Source organism: Helianthus annuus, chromosome 13 (assembly GCF_002127325.2).
Source record: "Helianthus annuus cultivar XRQ/B chromosome 13, HanXRQr2.0-SUNRISE, whole genome shotgun sequence".
Taxonomy (NCBI): domain Eukaryota; kingdom Viridiplantae; phylum Streptophyta; class Magnoliopsida; order Asterales; family Asteraceae; genus Helianthus; species Helianthus annuus.
In genome coordinates this window covers 16258191-16263908 of record NC_035445.2, presented here as the reverse complement: position 1 = coordinate 16263908, position 5718 = coordinate 16258191, and the positions used below count along the sequence as shown (strand labels likewise).

The 5718-nt window shown below is 35.7% G+C and overlaps 1 long non-coding RNA gene across 1 annotated transcript; it reads left to right on the top strand.

The window, feature by feature from the left end:
• Window positions 1–2645: 2645 nt before the first annotated feature.
• Window positions 2646–5466, top strand: LOC118485422. Its single transcript, XR_004876025.1, has 3 exons — window positions 2646–3032; window positions 4826–4892; window positions 5427–5466. It is a non-coding gene; the product is annotated as an uncharacterized LOC118485422 (long non-coding RNA).
• Window positions 5467–5718: the final 252 nt, after the last annotated feature.

Genomic DNA, 5718 nt, shown 5'->3' with positions numbered 1-5718 from the left:
AGCGGGTCAGACCTTCTCGATAGATCTTATTCCTATAGTTTTGGGTAGTTTCGACATCGTCATCGGCATGGATTGGTTATCTAAGCAGCAGGCAGAGATTCTATGTAAGGAGAAGATCATTCGTATTCCTCGTACGGGAAAGGAACCTCTCGAAGTTCAAGGCGACAAGAGTGGTGCTGTGGTTGGCATCATCTCTTTCTTGAAGGCTCAGAAATGTTTAAGAAAGGGTCATACGGCCATCTTGGCACTAGTTACTGATGCAGCTCCGAAAGAGAAAAGAATAGAGGATATTCCAGTTGTACGCGAATTTCCTCAGGTGTTTCCTGAAGATTTACCTGGTCTACCGCCTCATCGCCAGGTCGAGTTTCAAGTCGAGCTAGCTCCAGGAGCAGCACCTATAGCTCGCGCACCGTATCGTTTAGCTCCAACTGAATTGGAAGAACTGTCTAAGCAACTACAAGAGCTTCAAAAAGAAATTAAGTTGAAAGGCAGGGATGGGGGGGGAGAGAGGCGATTTGGGCGATCTTGGCATCTTCGTGAAACCCTTCCAGATTATTGCTGATCCTAGTCTCGATTGAACTTGATTATCATCTTAGGGTCTTCATCGATCCTTAGAAGTTAATCATTTGCAATCAGATTCGGGTTTTTTTTAGGGTTTGCCGTTTCTTAGGTCCTGATTGTCATAGGTGCGGCTGCCGATTGGTGTTCGTGTTAGGGTTTTCTGTTCATCACGGTTGGCTGAAGATAGAAACAACAGATTTTAATCGGCTGATTTGTTATTCTTGTTCGGCTTTCAGATACGTGTTAGGGTTCCGGCAGTCCATTCTCCATTCATTCGCTGATTAATTGTTCTTCAGTCACAACGTAAGCTATTCTGACAATTCATTGTTCGCTGATTGATTGTTATTCGGGTTTGGCAGTCAATTTTCATCTACGACTAGGGTTTGTGGCTGAACGCATTATCAGCCGTTACTAGGGTTTTGATTGATTTAATTGTTGTTTTCTTGCCTGTATAAACATCTGATATGGCTGTTGATAAGGATGAACAACCTGAGGATAATTCAAACGTTTTTGTGAGAAAGATCCGAAGTATCGATGGGAAACCTTTTGAGCCAAGACAAAATTCACAAATCCCTACGGTTTCAGAAGTGGGTAATAAGAAGGTTCGGTTCATGGTACCGCTGAATGAAACTGATTATGTTCTTGGCTGTTCGGATTCACCAGATGAGGATTATGCAATGGTTTTTGATAAGCGAAAGGTATCATTTGTGCTACCACTAAATGATGTCAGTCCTGCTCGTGTCCGAAAGCAGGAACAGGGTGATAATGCTCGAGTCCAACAACAATTGTATGCTGATGTGGTACTAAACAAACAGGGTGAGTAGAGTGGTCCTAAGCGGGTTGGTAATCAGAATCAAAGTGAGGAGGAAAGTGCTAGGAAGACCAATGATACGGCTAACCAAGTGCCGAAAGTAAATTTTCGAAAGCTAATATCAGATGCCTCTTTGGATGGTGTAGATGTAGTGCTTCCGATTGACTCTGTTCGCCAAGTTAACAACAGGTTAGCTAACACTCTTTATGGTTACTTCCTGGGGGATAGAATTGCATATCCGGTTGTTGATTACTTTGTGAGAACAAATTGGAAGAAACATGGTCTTGTGAAGACGATGATGAATTCAAATGGGTTCTTTTTCTTCAAGTTTGAAGATAGGAAGGGAATGGACGCTGTTCTTGAAGGGGGTCCTTGGATGATTCGTAACAAACCCTTGTTTCTCAACATTTGGTCCCCTACAAACAGCCTTAAAAAAGAAGAGTTTAAAATGTGACAACTGCCACTTTACGGTAACTTTTCACACTTAAAATACTCATTTTAGCTACATTTTTAGCTACATTTTTTATTCATTTTGAACATCCGAACTGCTTATTTCGTGACATACACATAGAATACTCAAGGAATACTTACTTAGGATGCATATGACTCATTTTTATTAAGTACATTTGGAACAGTTTAAACAATGCATCGAAACTACTAGAAAAGCACCTAATAAACTAGTATTCTGACGAAAAAGCAGAATCCGCAGAAAATCATCTAAACGACATCTTTAGGACTTAGACGAAAGTCCAACATCTTATATATATTAAACCCTAACTAGGAATACAAGGGTTTGATTTAAATCCTTTCCGAAGTCCGATAACATTAAAAATTGCCCGAAAAGCACTAAAAGCGATGATTTCAACATTTTTCCGCAGAAATTCTGCTGAAATCAGCTTTCTAATATTTTTACGACATGTAAAAATATTATTTGACATATAATTCATGTGAGGATACATTCGGGTAATATCCGAGCCAATAACTACATCAATTCACACATGTTTCGCAACTTAGCGTTCAAATAACATCTAACCGAAACAATTCGAAACAAATGTCCGAACGATATCAAATCTTTTTTTTAATGGTCATCTAGTGTTAATCGGATCATTTTGGTCTAGTAATGATCATTTAACACCCTTTAAACACTTAAACACTTATACTTATAAACTACCTAAAACATCTAACTAAGAACTCTAGCATTTTTACTAAGTAATTCAAGAAGGAAAAGCAAAGGGAACCCCCCCCCCCCATTCACGGTTGCAACACCCCTTGTGGGCCCCACTTTTCTTTCAACTTGTTACCAATAATATCTAGATATTTACTTCATGTTGCAACTTGATACAAGTGGTGAAATGTGATCATTGTAGCAACTAGTTACCTTCTTTTTCTAACCCTTTCATTCATGCATTTCACCTCCTATCTTCACAACACCAAAAGCTCCCAACAACACCCCATTTTCGGTCAAGAACACCCCTCCCCCATCTTCATTTTCAAGCCACTTTCATGATGATCAAGATGCATTTTCATGGAACTTAGGAGGATCTAAGACAACCACAAGTTGAAGCAAGCATTTCCATTCATCTAAGAGCTTTCAACCATCAAATCTTCATCTTCTTTGCTTCTTATTTTCACCTAGATCATCCCTAGCCAAGAGCTAGAAGTGAGACTTCTAAATCCTTTATTTTCATACTTGTTTATGTATTTATTGTTAAAGAACAACTTATAACTAAAACAACAATACAAAACAAGATGAAAATATAAAGAAGCAAAATAATAATCATGATATAAAAGTGTGTTTATGTTGTGAGTTAAAGATGATTACTTGCATATTTGATCTAGTTTTGATGATTAGCATAAAAATAACTTGTTAGATGATGTTTAAAAACATAATCTAACAAGTGTACATGAAAATGTTTAAGGGTTTTTGTTAAACATAAATGTTTAGATGGAGGATCATGATCTTTGATTTTGTTAAAGTATGTAAGGTTGTTAACTAAAAATAATGCTTTTACAAGTTATAAAAGGAAAACATACAAGATGGGTTTTTATGAAAAGCTTGTTAAAACTAGAAGTAAAATATGATTTTTGGACTAGTAAACATATGTAAAGATCATACCAAAACCCTACATGATTATGAGTTCATCTTGATAAGTTATGTTATAAATCTCATATGTTTTTATTAAGAAAAATATGAGAAGATTAGTGGTGATTTTATAAGAAAAAGATGTGTTTTTATTAAACATGGCAAAGTCCATATTTCTAATAAAATATGGCCAAGTTTTTCTTAAAAATCATAAGTTACAAAAACTATTATTTTTGACAAAATATTTATTAGATTAAAAAGATTTTAAAGAATAGTTTTTATAAAAGCAAAGTTTGATATAAATATATATTTTTGAGAAAATATATATTTAGTTAACTTAACAACTTATGTGCTATGTGTCATTTGTTTGTATTAGTTATATTTATGATAACTAGGAACTTGAATACAATGATACAAATGAACACAATGTACATTTCGACTAAAGTCTTACAAGACTACATTTAAATACATCTTATAAACACCTTACGGACATTCCGAGCTTTCGAACACAACTTATGGTCAAAACGGACGACGGGCGAATCTATGAACATATCGCCATTCCGAGGAAGTTACTACGACGTTTAGGCGATCTTTCGACACGAATACATACACATCACCGAAAACAATATCCGAATGTTTTGAAACTTATAAAAACTATTGTGTATTCTTTTAACTAAAAAAAAAAAAAACCTATACTTAGTAATTTTTATAAAAATGAAAGAATATATTTTTAACAAATGGGCTTCTCTTATAACAAATGGGCTATTTTACGAATGGGCTTATTTTTAACAAATGGGCTTATTTTATAACAAATGGGCTATTTTTACAAATGGGCTTATCATCCTAAATGGGCTTAACATAAATACATGGGCTAAGCCCAATACCAAAACTTATGGGCTAAGCCCAATACCCAACATATGGGCCAAGGCCCAATAACATAAAGCCCAATAACATTTGGGCCCAACACTATTGAGGCCCAACACTATTGAGGCCCAACACTATTTAGGCCCAACACTATTTAGGCCCAACACTATTTAGGTCCAACACTATTGAAGCCCAACACTATTTTGGCCCAACAACATGAATTCTTGGGCTAAGCCCAATGACATATAAATTGGTAAAAATACAATTATACAATTTATTCATACAAGACATGAAATCCAGAGGACAAGACTCGATGATACAACTCACGAGATACAAGAATATATATTTGGCGAAATATATACACTAAACAGTTATCAATTAATACATCTAAGACACAGTTCAATGAATAACAAAGACATACAATTCTTAACACATATTCAAGATAAAAGACTTGTACTCAAGTCATTACAAGACCGAAGTGTCTAACAAATATAGAACGTTTGTAGGTGGTGATACTATTCAGGACGACCGTACGTCAGATCACAGTTACTTACCATTCACGGACGCAATTCTGTGAGTTCATGTCCCCTATTCATTTAAATGTTTTACAACTTTACAACTATCGGGGAAAATACATGTTCAACGTATGTTAAAGTTAGGGAATGAAACACCTTAGATCATGTGCGAATTAGGGTTATACATCTAAGCACCATTAATCCAGTTTGGACCTAGGTACAAGTGGTTAGATCTAATGGGTTTTGGCGAGCCCCACTCTTGGTCGTGGACCCATACGGAAGAGTGCTTTTGTGTCCCAGTCGATAAGAATCGGCATAAAATCGTCTAGGGTTGGATTGCTTCCTTTTTCGTCACACATATTAATGTCCTCGCGAAACATTAATGATCAACGATTTCATTGACGCTTTACATACTACATCATTACATACAGATACATTTTATACAACTCACATTTTATGGATACATTTTATACAACTCACATTTTATGGATACATTTTATACAACTCACATTTTACAGATACATCTCATCCAACTAAACTGCATGAACTCGCCAACTTTTGTTGATGTTTTCAAACTTAACATGTATTTCAGGGAATTAGTGGACCATGCAGACATTTCAGTCAAGGAAAGCAAGTATCAAGACTCCATGCCACCATTTAAAGGGTTTGCCCGTTATATACCGCCTCTTTGCGGTGATATAGTGGTCAAAGCCTTGACATTTTAAGACTTACATTTCGAAGTATAAAACAATGACAACTTATTTTCATTTGATGGTTTGTAACCAATACATTTAACTTATTTGCGTTCTTTTGAAACGATTATGACAATGGCATTGGAGCTTGTTTTTATTCATTTAGTATGTTCACTTATATTGTTATGCAAT